Here is a 13444-nt window from a genome sequence, read left to right as displayed (position 1 = left end):
CTTTATGATTATGTTTATTTATTGTTAGGTCCCTCCTCCACACCTATAAATACCCACCTTATATCCTTATTTTATTCACCAAGCTTTCTTAAGCATTTCTTCTCTCTATATACTTCTTCTCAAATATAGTTTTAGTTTTAGTAGTATAAAAATACTACTCCGGTTATTCTTATACTCCGGGTAGTACACAAAATGCTCCGGCGAGAAGAAAAGGCTAGGGGTCCAAGAGTGTTCCAATTCGGAGTAAACCTTCGGATTTAAGGTATGTAAGGCTTTTATAGCATCGGATTGAGTTCGTTCATGCGCCCAATATCTAAATTCATTATAATTGAGTTATAGTTGAGTTTTACCCAAATCTTGAATTCTAAATGAATTAATTCTCCTTTTATTGAGTTAGATATATTTATGCATTATTATTGTTATTATTATTATTATCTCTCATATTATTGGAATTATTGTTCATGGCTACTTTCCCATGAATCCTAATTGATTTGATATTCATGAATATTTTTACACATGTTGTGAGTAAAGATGTTGACTTTTTATTATTTTCATTGATAAAAAGAAAGTTATATGAATTAATACTATATATGTATTTTATTGAGTTTTGAAAGAGGAAAAGAGTTGAGTTTAAATGATTTGAGCAAATGATATTTTGAACAAGATATTTTGATGAGATGTAATTGATATTTTTGGAAGTATAATGATTGATGAACATGAAATGAGATGAGTTTGATGGTTTAAATTAAAGTCCAATGAGACTAGATGATGAGTTTAATATGAGCACATATTTTGGGAGTAGTATTGAGCACTGAGTTGGGTAAGAGTTTAGTTGACTCAAACCCCAGAACTACGTAGCCAGCGTAGGATGGAGGCTATGCCTCTTAAGTCCCAAAAAAAAGGACTTTGATGAGTGGATCCAAGATGGTGATGTCCTTTACCCTGGCAAGGTATTGGATGGATGTGGCAATGACATCGCTTCGTTGTATCATCGCTAGCTCATAAGTGATGGTTGTCGGTTAGAGAAACTCCCAATTGAGTAAGCATTGCTTATTACTATTATTTTTATTATTATATTTTAAACTTGCATTACATATTCATATTGAGATGATGTTGAGTTCTGAGCTGAGTTTTCTTGAGAGGAGTTTCTTGATATTTGTCCTTACCTTCCTGCCATTTTACATACTCGTACATTCCACGTACTGATCTCATTCGACCTGCATCGTTTTATGATGCAGATACAGGTGTTAGAGATCCTTAACAGGCGCTTCGTTGAAGATCATTATTTTTCAGCTATTTGGTGAGTCCTTCTTATATTCAGAGGAACTTTTTATCCTTTAATTATTGTTGAGTATTATGTTTCTTTTAAGGTAGCCATGGACATGTCATTGGCACCATCTAAGAGTATTAGAGGCTTCATAGACAGAGTTTAATGATGTAATTGGAGTAGTTCTCCTTTGAAACTACTTCTTCTAAAAACTTCTTCTTTCATGAGATGTTGTTAATGGAGAGCCCATATAAGTATTCTTATTAAGTCTTCCGCTGATGAACGAATAAGTGATGAGATCAAGTGGTTCTCTTAGAGGTCAGAGATGGTTTCTGAGTGCCGGCCACGCCTAGGGTACCCTTTCGGGGCGTGACAAACTTGATCAAATAGGTCATCCTGTATCAATAATGATGAGACAATTTTTTGAAAATTCAACTAGATATCCGTTAAAAAATCTGGATATTTTTACGAATGATGAATTTTCATATGCTACTTGTTATCAGGGAAAATTAATTGTCAGACCATCGACCCTGAAGGTTGGCATCGAATATACATGGGGATATATCTAGATCTATTGATCCACCTATTGGATTGTTTAGTTATTTTATGGTATTAACAGATGCATCATCAAGATGGTCTCATATATGCCTCTTATCATCTCACAACCTGGCATTTTCGAAGTTGTTGGCACAAATAATAAGATTAAGGGCGCAATTCCAAAATTATCCAATTAAGGTTATTCGCCTTGATAATATTGGAGAATTTACATTCCAAGCTTTTGATGATTATTGTTTATCTATTGAGATAAAAATTGAATATCCTGTTGCTCATGTTCATACTCAAAATGGCCTTGCAAAGTCATTTATTAAGCGTCTACAATTGATAGTAAGACCTCTATTAATGAAAATAAAATTGTCGATTACTCTTAAGGGTCATGCTATCTTAGATGCAGCAACACTTTTCCATCTCAGACCAAACAATTATAATAAATACTCTCCATCATAATTAGTATTTGGTCATGAGCCAAATATAGCCCATCTATAAATTTTTGGTTGTTCGGTATACGTACCTATAGCACCACCACAACATATAAAATGGGCCCTCAAGGAAGGTTGGGCATAGATATTGGGTTTGACTCATCCTTCATAATTCGCTACCATGAACCGTTGATATGAGACATATTTATTGCTCAATTTGCAAATTGTTGGTTTGATGAAACAATTTTTCCGCAATTAGAGGGAGAGAAAAAGGAACCTGAAAGAAAAATTGCATGGAAAATTTTATCACTATCTCATTTTGATCCATGTACCCGCACATGTGAGCAGGAAGTCCAGAAGATCATCCACTTATAGAAAATAGAAAATCAAATGCTAGATGCATTTACTAATTTGCAACGGATAACTAAGTCACCTATCCTTGCAGTGAATGTGTCTATCTGAATTGATGTCCCAAAAAAATCATCTACTAGTATCATAACTTCTGAATCCCAAACACGCCTGAAGAGTGGTAGACCATTGGGTTCAAAGGATAAAAACCCTAGAAAAAAAAGCATGAGAAATAATAAAAATGATACTACAAAAGAACTTCCTGAAGAAGGTCAATATTTGAGTAATCTTGATATTCTTGAAGAAATCAGTGAACCTGGGACTTAAATGAATGAAGAACTTTCAATAAGTTCTACCGGTGATGAGATAAATTTAGATCGATCAAAAATCATTATTGATAATGTTTTTGCATATAATGTTGCACTTAACCTCATGCAATATATTGAAAATCTTAAGCCTAAATCCATCAAAGAATGTCGACATAGATGTGATTGGCCAGAATGGAAAAAGGTAATTCAATTAGAATTAGACACACTTGCTAAACGTGAGTTTTTTGGACTTGTAGTCCAAACCCCTGAAGGTGTAAAACCAGTTGGTTATAAATGGTTTTTTGTTCGAAAATGAAATAAGAGAAATGAAATTGTAAGATACAAGGCACACCTTGTTGCACAAGGATTCTCTCAAAGACCAGAAGTCAACTATGAAGAAGAGGATAAAGAACTTCTTAGTCTTGAAGTACCATATCTGTAACAACCCCTAAAATATTGTATGTCGGTATTTCAATTCTCGACGAAAATAATATAGCCTCTGTATTTTGGCCATAACTTTACATAGGTTGGTCCAAATTAGGCGATTCAAATTTCTGGGTAACCACAACATCCTTATCTACAACTTTCATGAAGAACATATCTTACGATTCGGAGTATAAGTAGGTCAAATAAATTAATCTTTGCAAGATATAGTACTATGATGGAATTGAGTGTTTATAGAAGAAAATTCATATCTCACTGTAGGTTGCTCCAAATTGGTTGATTCTTGAACGATATGAAACTAGACTTCCATATCTACAATTCTTATGAAGAAACCAAATCCTAATAAGGAATTTATCTTATTCAAATGCATCTTCGAAAAAGAGTATTCTGTTAAAAAGAACTCATCTTACCTACCATGGAAACATCTAGATACATTTGACATCATGCATGACATAAATTGTCCTCCATTTAACATCATCCATGACATCAATATATTCCATTAAATTTTCAGATTTTTCTTTATAATTATTTTATTTATTGTTAGGTCCCTCTTTTCCAACTATAAATACCCACCTTATTTCCTCATTTTATTCATCAAGCTTTCTTAAGCATTTCTTCTCTCTATATACTTCTTCTCAAATATAGTTTTAGTTTTAGTAGTATAAAAATACTACTCCGGTTATTCTTATACTCTGGGTAGTACACAAAATGGTCCGGCGAGAAGAAAAGGCTAGGGGTCCAAGAGTGTTCAAATTCGGAGTAAACCTTTGGATTTAAGGTATGTAAGGCTTTTATAGCATTGGATTGATTTCGTCCATGCGCCCAATATTTAAATTTATTATAATTGAGTTATAGTTGATTTCTATCCAAATCTTGAATTCTAAATGAAATAATTCTTCTTCTATTGAGTTTGATATATTTATGCATTAATATTATTATTATTATTATTATTATCTCTCATATTATTGGAATTATTGTTCATGGCTACTTTCCCATGAATCTTAATTGATTTGATGTTCATGAATATTTTTACACATGTTTTGAGTAAAGATGTTGACTTTTTATTATTTTCATTGATAAAAAGAAAGTTATATGAATTAATACTATATATGTATTTTATTGAGTTTTGAAAGAGCAAAAGAGTTGAATTTGAATGAATTTGAGAAAATGATATTTTGAGCAAGATGTTTTGATGAGATGTAAATGATATTTTTGGAAATATAATGACTGATGAACATGAAATGAGATGAGTTTGATGATTTAAATTAAAGTCCAATGAGACTAGATGATGAGATTAATATGAGCACATATTTTGGGAGTAGTATTGAGCACTGAGTTGGGTAAGAGTTTAGTTGACTCAAACCCCAGAACTACGTAGCCAGCGTAGGATGGAGGCTATGCCTCTTAAGTCCCAAAAAAGAGGACTTTGATGAGTGGATCCAAGATGGTGATGTCCTTTACCCTGGCAAGATATTAGATGGATGTGGCAACGACATCGCTTCGTTGTATCATCGCTAGCTCATAAGTGGTGGTTGTCGGTTAGAGAAACTCCCAACCGAGTAAGCATTGCTTATTACTATTATTTTTATTATTATATTTTAAACTTGCATTACATATTCATGTTGAGATGATGTTGAGTTTTGAGATGAGTTTTCTTGAGAGGGGTTTCTTGATATCTGTCCTTACCTTCCTGCCATTTTACATACTCGTACATTCCACGTACTGACGTCATTCGACCTGCATCGTTTTATGATGTAGATACAAGTGATAGAGATCCTCAACAGGCGCATCATTGAAGATCATTTCTTTTCAGCTATTTGGTGAGTCCTTGTATTCGAAGGAACTCCTTATCCTTTTATTATTGTTGAGTGTGATGTTTCTTTTGAGGTAGCCATGGACATGTCATTGGCACCATCTAAGAGTATTAGAGGCTTCATAGACAGAGTCTGATGATGTAATCGGAGTAGTTCTCCTTAGAAACTACTTCTTCTAAGAATTTTCTATTTTTCCTTTGATTTTGACAAGCTCACATTAGTATTCTTAAGTCTTCCGCTGATGAATAAATAAGAAATGAGACCAAGTGGTTCTCTTAGAAGCCAGAAATGGTTTCTGAGTACCGGCCACGCCTAGGGTACCCTCTCGGGGCGTGACAATATCTTAGTGCTATTGGTGTACTTATGTATCTTGCTAACGCAACCAGACCTAATATAATATTTTCTATTAATTTTCTAGCAAGGTATAGTTCATCCCCAATGTGAAGATATTGGAACGGTATCAAACATATTTTGCGATACTTAAAAGGTACCATTGATATGAGTTTGTTCTATACTTACAAAGGTTGTGCAGACCTTATTGGTTAGATGCAAGTTATTTATCAGAACCACATAAATCTCGATCTCAAACAGGCTATCTATTTACATACGAAGAAATTATTATATCATGACGATCTACAAAGCAGTCTATTATTGCTACTTCTTCAAAACATGCTGAAATAATAGCAATTCATGAAGCAAGTAGAGAATGTGTGCAGTTGAGATCGATGATACAGTTCATCAAAGAAAGATGCGGCCCGAAAAATGATGTCAAAGCACCACAGTTATATTCAAAGACAATGTCGCGTGCATAGCTCAATTGAAAGGTGGCTTTATAAAAGGAGACAGAACAAAATATATATTACCAAATTTATTCTTCACGCATGATCTCCAGAAGAATGGTGATATTGATGTACAACAAGTTCATTTGAATGATAATCTTGCAGATTTATTCACAAAGGCATTCCCAACATCAACTTTTGAGAAACTAAGATATAAGATTGGAATGCATCGTCTCCAAAATATCAAATAAAGTTTTCATTAGGGGAGTAAAATACGTGATGTACTTTCATTCCCTTAACCAAGGTTTTCTCCTACTAGGTTTTTCTGATAAGAATTTTAATAAGGCAGCAATCAAGGCATATTACCAGATGTGTGTACTCTTTTTCCTTCATTAGACTTTTCCCACTAGATTTTTTCTAGTAAGGTTTTAACGAGGAACAACATCTATGGGAGGAGGGGGCTTTCAGAATAACTATATATATTTATTCTTTCACTAAAATTTTTATTTTTTTCGTGGACATCCAAGGGGGAGTGTTATGAAAGTGGATGTCCACTTTGTAGACGTCCCTTTCTTCAATTGTTTTTCTTTCCTTCTGTTTATTTCCTCTATTCCTCGCTCTCCACTTCAATTTGCCCCCCCCCCCCAACTTTTGAACTTCATCATTTTTAGTGGCTATAAATAGTCACTGCTGTTATACAATCTATACATAATGAAATCTGCAATCTCTTTCTCTTTCTCTTATTGTTTCTTACTCTGTCTCCTTCTTATTAAACTGCTTAGTTAGTTTATTTTATAACATATATTTATTTTAAGGGGATGTTCCTAATGTACTTCTTTATAAAGCTCTCTATCCCATGGATAATGAAATGAACAATAGAAGTTCAAATCAACGAAGAAGGACTTCCTTGTTTAAAAAAAATGTTTCACAGTAAATTCTGAAGTAAATTACTCCAAAAAGACAATGAAGGAAAATTTCATCATCAAGAGATTATAGACTCAATTAAGGCATCTGTTGAAGCCAGTAAAAATCAACCAGAAGTGATATCGAGAAAAGATGATATCAATCCCTTCAAGCAAATTAGTAGAAAGTTGCAAATAAAAACAGGGACAATCACCAAAGAAGAACTTATTGCTTCAAATAAGGAAGAATTAAAAAAAATTAATAAAAAATATGGGTATAAAATTTTCTTATTATATATCCTTGGCCACATCAAATGAAGAAGAAGGCAACTGCCTACCAGGATCATCCCAAAGTGTTCATAATGCAGAAGGAAGGGATGTTGAAAGCATCAAATCATTTCTTCAACAAATCAAAAGCCAAATAGGAGAATCTTCTAATAAAGCAGTAGGCCCCGATGTCGAGAGCATAGACGTATGCTCTTACGTCATTGATTTTAGAGTTTTCTAATAATCCTCTCTATATAAGGATCTCTTTTGATAAATAGGAGGGAGTTTTTAGCCAATACTTTCTCTTAGTTTTAAATTTTGTAAAAATCCTTGTAAAGTTTGAATTTTGAATTCAATTGCTTCTAATCTTGAAGACCGATGTCACTATATGGTATTTACATACTATTTATTTATATTTATGTGCTATTTAATTTTTATTGTGAAATAGCTTAAATGATAGGCTAAACACCTATTATCAGAGTAACACCACCTTAAACTATGGTAATATGGGAAAGTCTTCATGACTAAAATTGGATTGTTCCGATGACTCTATGGTTGAGTTACTGTAACACTGTTAGAAGCTGAATTTATCCTCTGGACGATATTCCCTGTAAACCTCGTATAAGACGTGTGAAGGCGTTGATAAGGTTGATGAAAAGTTTCGTAATGGTTCAGTGTCTTTTAGAATTATAGATCTCGTAAGAGATCCAACAGCTTCATCAAAGCGATCTTGTGTTTTTGTCCGTTGGTATCAAAGCCATATGATCATAGTGGTAGGTGGTGTTAACCTGACACTGTTAATTTTGATGAATATCATTAAAAAATACACTACTACTAAAAACAGTAAGAAAGAAGAGTATAGTATACCTCAACATCTTGATCTCCTTAATAATTGAATTGTTCCTAAGATTCAACCCAAGGTTATATACTAGATGGGTACTTTTGAAAAAGTAAATTTTAAATAAATTGTTAAAATGGAAGAATTTATCATTGTTGACTCTGATCACGATACATTCAGGTTATTATCTGAAAATGATATTGCCCCTTATAAGGACACTCACAGATTTATGCATATTAGCCTGGTTCAGGTTGTTTTTAAGCCCCTTACCTTAAGGGGTCTGCCAGAGAGATTTATAGCAGCTATAAGGGATGACAGAAATCAGAATTGGAAGAGATCTTTCATAGGGACAGTGCAAACGTGCTTGGTCTAGACCCTGTTTATTTTAATGTTGTATCCTAGTTTGCAGATTTCTTTGAGTGATGCGAATTCTCTAAATACTTTGATATTGAGTATTAAATTGAATGGTTATGATTATAATATGCATCTATTATAGGATTTATTATAAACCTTTACATATTTAAATTCTATGTGTAAAATTATGAATTTAAAAAATGAAACCATTTTATTGGAAACTAACTTTAATGGATCTAAGGTTATGACCAGAATATCTATTAAATGTGAAGAAGTTGATTTTCCTAAAGAATGGATTCTTGAAGAGACGGCTCCACCGAGAGATAATAGTAAACTGATGTCTCTGAAATTGTACAAACTACTAATGAAACAGTAAAAATAAAATAGATCATAATTTTTTGATGAGTTATACTGATAATATTGGTATCCCTTCTAGAATATTTAGATCTAACACTTCTTATATATCTCCTGTTGATTATATTATTGATTTGCCTTCTAGAGCATCTACTTGTCGGATCAGAGAAGAAGATAGTTCAGAAACTTCTAGTTTTCATAAAACAGAAGGAAAAAGAATTGATAATATAAAAATTGAAAATCATATTGTTATTCTTGATATGGATCCTACTCTATCCAAAATGAATTTCCCTACAAGTTGTTTACATGGACAGTACAAAACTTGATTGTTTTACTAGGTTCACCTGTAAGGAATAAACTTAAAGCAGAATTTAATCAATCCAAATGGGAACCTTTTCATAAATGTTTTTTTCAGAAATTTTGAAAGAATCAACAAAGATTTTTTTCAAGAAGATTTTTATAGGCAAAGGTTAATAAAGCTATTGCTTTTGTTCCTTGGTTCATGAACAAATATGTTTATAATATCATGATGCTTGAAAAAGACTATAAACTCTCTGATGGTACAATTACCAAGTCTATTTTAACTCCTCAACAATTTTTTCAAATTGAAAAAGATAATAAAACAATTTATTTTACTTTTTTTGCTGAAATGTTTGAAAGTAATACTGCTTTATAAACGGCTGGTCATATTAAGACTTTGCTTCATTTAAATAACTATACAATTGTTTATGTTAGGATTTTAGAGGAACAAATTCTCTCTTTACATGATGAAATAGATAATATCTATTCTAAGATTAAAAAAATGCAAGTTGTAGGAGGATAAAGGAAAGGAGGTAATAATAAAAGCCACCCCAAGTATTTAATCCCCCCCCCCCCCTGAATATAACAGATTTTAAATTATAAAATTTGGATGATCTAAAAGATTATTGGAAAATAAATTTAAAAAATTGAAATTGACACCTCTTCAAATAGAAAAAGAGGTCAACAAAGGCCAGTGGGCTGGTCCAAAGAATATTTTATTACCCTAGATCGACTCCTTGGGATGTTCTCATTGAAGAATAGAAATATATAATTTCTAATTATTTTAGTGAAAATCAAATTTATGAATGAAATATTGATGGATACACTGATAGACAAATCTATACTCTAATCCATAGAATCCTGAGGTATAGCACAGTGTGCAAGTCTAACAAAAATTCTGAATAGAATACTGCAAGTATGGTTATTGCAAGATTTACAGGCTAATTAAAAGGATGGTGGGATAGTTATCTCAGCAAGACTCAAAGGATGAATATTTTTAATGCTGTCAAGGGTGAGGAAGGAAGTAAACAACCCAACATAGTATATACTTTAGCCCTCACTATTATGGAATATTTTTCAGGAAGATGATCAAATAATAGTGAGGCCATTACAACTATGCTTGAAAATCTTAGGTGTAAAATCCTAACATCTTTTAGATGGTATAAGGATATTTTTCTTTCCAGTGTTATGAAACTACCAGAGTGTAATAACTCTCATTGGAAATCAAAATTCATAGATGGGCTACTGTCTTATTAGTTGAAAGAATAAGAAAAAAATCTTAAAGGAAATGGAGTAAGTATCAACTATGATACATATACATATGGGAAGCTTATAATCATTTGCACTCAAGAAGGATTATCCTTGTGTAATAAAGTCAAACTCAATCAATAGGTGAAAAGATATCACTTGAATGAGAAACAACAATTGGAAAACTTTTGTGAACAATTTGCCATTTATATGCCTAAGTCTTCTCGAATATCCAAAAGGAAAAAGAAAAGAAAGACTATAAGTCTAAACCTTATGGGAAGGAAAGAAAAGAAAAATGCTTTAAAAAGTGTTATAGAAGAAAGAAGGCTTATAAAAGCCGAAAGGATTACTATAAGTCTAATAATAGGTCGAATGCTTGCCACAAATGTGGGAGGATTGAAGATTATGAAAGGGATTGCAAGGTCAAGGATAAGATCAAAAGTCTTAATCTGGAGGATAATATCAAAGATTTCTTATGTAAGATTCTACTAAAATTCTTCGAGGTAAAATTCTAGTCCAGATCACTCCGAAGATGAAGGATCAACATCAATCAGTGAAGACCTTAGGTACTTCAAGAAGAAGATTGTATTTCTAGCTCATCTGAAGAAGATGGGTGTATTCTGAGCAAGATTGGACAACCTTGTGAGAATAACGATGCTTTACATCAATTATAGTTCCAGTTCAAGGATCTGAACTTAAGTTTTCTAAGCAATGATAACATAGTGGAAATTCTCCAAATGGTAAACGATCCGCAGTTGAGATCACAAATTATTGATAAGATTGGTAATACCTTTTTCAGTAAAAAAAATCAAGGAAAATGGTCCTTCGGATAATAATGCTTATACTTTAGTAGAAGTCAGGAGATAGCTCAAAGCTAGGTCTCAAAAGAATTATACTTCTACAACTGTACAAGACCTGATAGAATAGGTTAATAACCTCAAAAAAGAGATTAACACTCTAAAAAATCATAATATGGTAACTAATCAAGGAATTTCTCATATTGAGGAAAATATTTTTAAATAACGACCAGGCAAAGAAATTCTTGCTGAAGAAGATTTTGAAAATACATTTTATAATATGTCTAGTTTTCAAAATGATCTCATTAAAGAGATATACTAGATATTTCGAATATTTCTCCTACATATAAAGACTTATTTCTACGGACAATTGAGTTGATCACAGTCCATAAATCCATAGAAAAAATTACTCTTTTTTATATATTATAATCTTAAAAAAGAATTTATAGCTCTTACAGAAAGGATTAATACCTTCTAAATACTTTTAAAAGATTACTCATAGTCTTAGAAACGCCAGTGGTTAGAAAATGGGTATTGAATTTAAAATACCAAAAGTTTATGTTTGCACGAATGAGGTTTGTATTCCGAAAATCTTTGTTTTAATAAAAGACATTTCTAATGAAGTTATTTTATGAATGCCTTTTTTCTGGCATATTTATCTATAATGTTATAGAGGATGAAACTGAAATAACAGATACTTTTGAATGAAAGAAAATCAAAATTGATTTCATATCTCAGCCATTTTCTAAATACATTAATAATATAAAAGATATGATTTCTTCAAAAACAAAACAAATCGACTTTCTTAAAAATGAAATTTGTAGTCTCACAATAGAAGAAAGTCTTCAAATTTCTAAAGTCCAAGAAAAAATTGATATGATAAAAAATCGATTCTCTTTACAAATTTGTGGAGATCATCCAAATATTTTTTGGGAAAGTAAAAAACATGTAGTAAGTCATTCATGTGAAGAAGATTGTTTTAGAGGATAATATTCCTACAAAAAAAAAGACCTTGCCAAATGAATTCAGAATATCTGGAATTATGTAAAATGAGATTATATCTCTTCTATAGATGGGTTTAATAGGACCTTCTAAATCTACCTGGTCATGTACTTCTTTCTATGTTAATAAACTCACAGGGCGGGAAAGAGGAGTACTCAGGTTGGTTATTAATTATAAACTCCTTAATAAAACCCTCAAATGGATTAGATATCCTATTACTAATAAAAAGAATTTGTTAGAAAAATTGCATAAAACTATCATATTTTTTAAATTTGATTTAAAATCAAAATATTGGAAAATTCAATTTTCTAAAAAGGATAAGTATAAAATTGCTTTTAATGTCCCAATGGATCAGTATGAATGGAATGTTATGCCTTTTGAATTGAAGAATGCTCTTTCGGAATTTCAAAAGATTATGAATGATATTTTTAACCCCAATAGCAATTTATTATTGTATATATAAATTATACCTAAGTATTTTCCAAAACATTAAAAAAATACATTTTAAACATCTTGATTTATTTAAGAAAATTATTATTCGAAATGGTTTAGTTATATCTAGATCAAAACCGCATAATTTTCAAACCAATGTCGGAGTCATAGGTCATAATATTGAAAAAGGAAAAATTATTCCTATTCAACGAAGCATTGAGTTTGCCTCGAAATTTTCAGATGTTATTACTGATAAAATTCAGTTGCAAAGATTTTTGGATAGTTTGAATTATATTTCTCCTTTTATAAAAGATTTGGTTAATAATACAACTATTCTATATGATAGGCTTAAAAAAAATTCTAAAGCTTGGACTGCTAGTTATACAGAAGCATATTAATAAAAGATTAATAACCTTTCTTGTCTCACTTTAGCTAATCCAAATTGGGCAGAAGATTGTATGCACCGATGCATCTGATATAGGTTATAAAGAATATTAAAGCAACTCTCTCCTAATCAGGATCAGGAGTATCTTATCCAATTCTATTATGAAAAATGGACCAATAGTCAGAAAAATTATGTCACGGTAGCCAAAAAAGTACTGGCTATTGTCAAAAGTGTTTTGAAGTTTCAAGGTGATTTATATAAACAAAAGTTTATTATAAAAAATGATTGTTAGACTGCTAAATTCATCTTTAATAAAAATGTAAAGCATGGTGTATCCAAGTAGATGTTTTCTAGACGGCAAGCTTTTTTTAGCACCATTTGATTTTGAAATACACTATAAAAAAGGAACAAACAATAGTCTTCCTGATTTTCTCACTAAAGAATATTTAAGTTTATAGTACTTTATCTTTTGACAGCAGGAATGAGGCTGACCTAGCCACCATCAGTAGGCTCCTCCTCTAATAAAGGAAAGGGACGTGGAAGAGAAAAATCATCAGTCGCGAACAGAGATAATATCTTGACTCAATTAGAAAATCAAAGGCTTATAGCCTCTAGTATTACAACAACA

At 31.7% G+C, this 13444-nt stretch overlaps 1 protein-coding gene and 1 long non-coding RNA gene across 3 annotated transcripts in view; one reads left to right on the top strand and one right to left on the bottom strand.

The window, feature by feature from the left end:
- The window catches only part of LOC129875963 (vestitone reductase-like), an 80782-nt gene that overhangs the window by 63684 nt on the left and 3654 nt on the right, over nucleotides 1-13444 (bottom strand). The window lies entirely within an intron of this gene.
- Nucleotides 6989-8430, top strand: LOC129875966 (uncharacterized). The gene is made up of 2 exons (XR_008763256.1): nucleotides 6989-7497; nucleotides 8185-8430. It is a non-coding gene; the product is annotated as an uncharacterized LOC129875966 (long non-coding RNA).

Source organism: Solanum dulcamara, chromosome 12, assembly GCF_947179165.1.
Source record: "Solanum dulcamara chromosome 12, daSolDulc1.2, whole genome shotgun sequence".
Lineage (NCBI taxonomy): Eukaryota > Viridiplantae > Streptophyta > Magnoliopsida > Solanales > Solanaceae > Solanum > Solanum dulcamara.
Note: the sequence above shows the minus strand (reverse complement) of the source record. Positions and strands in the feature narration are given on the sequence as shown.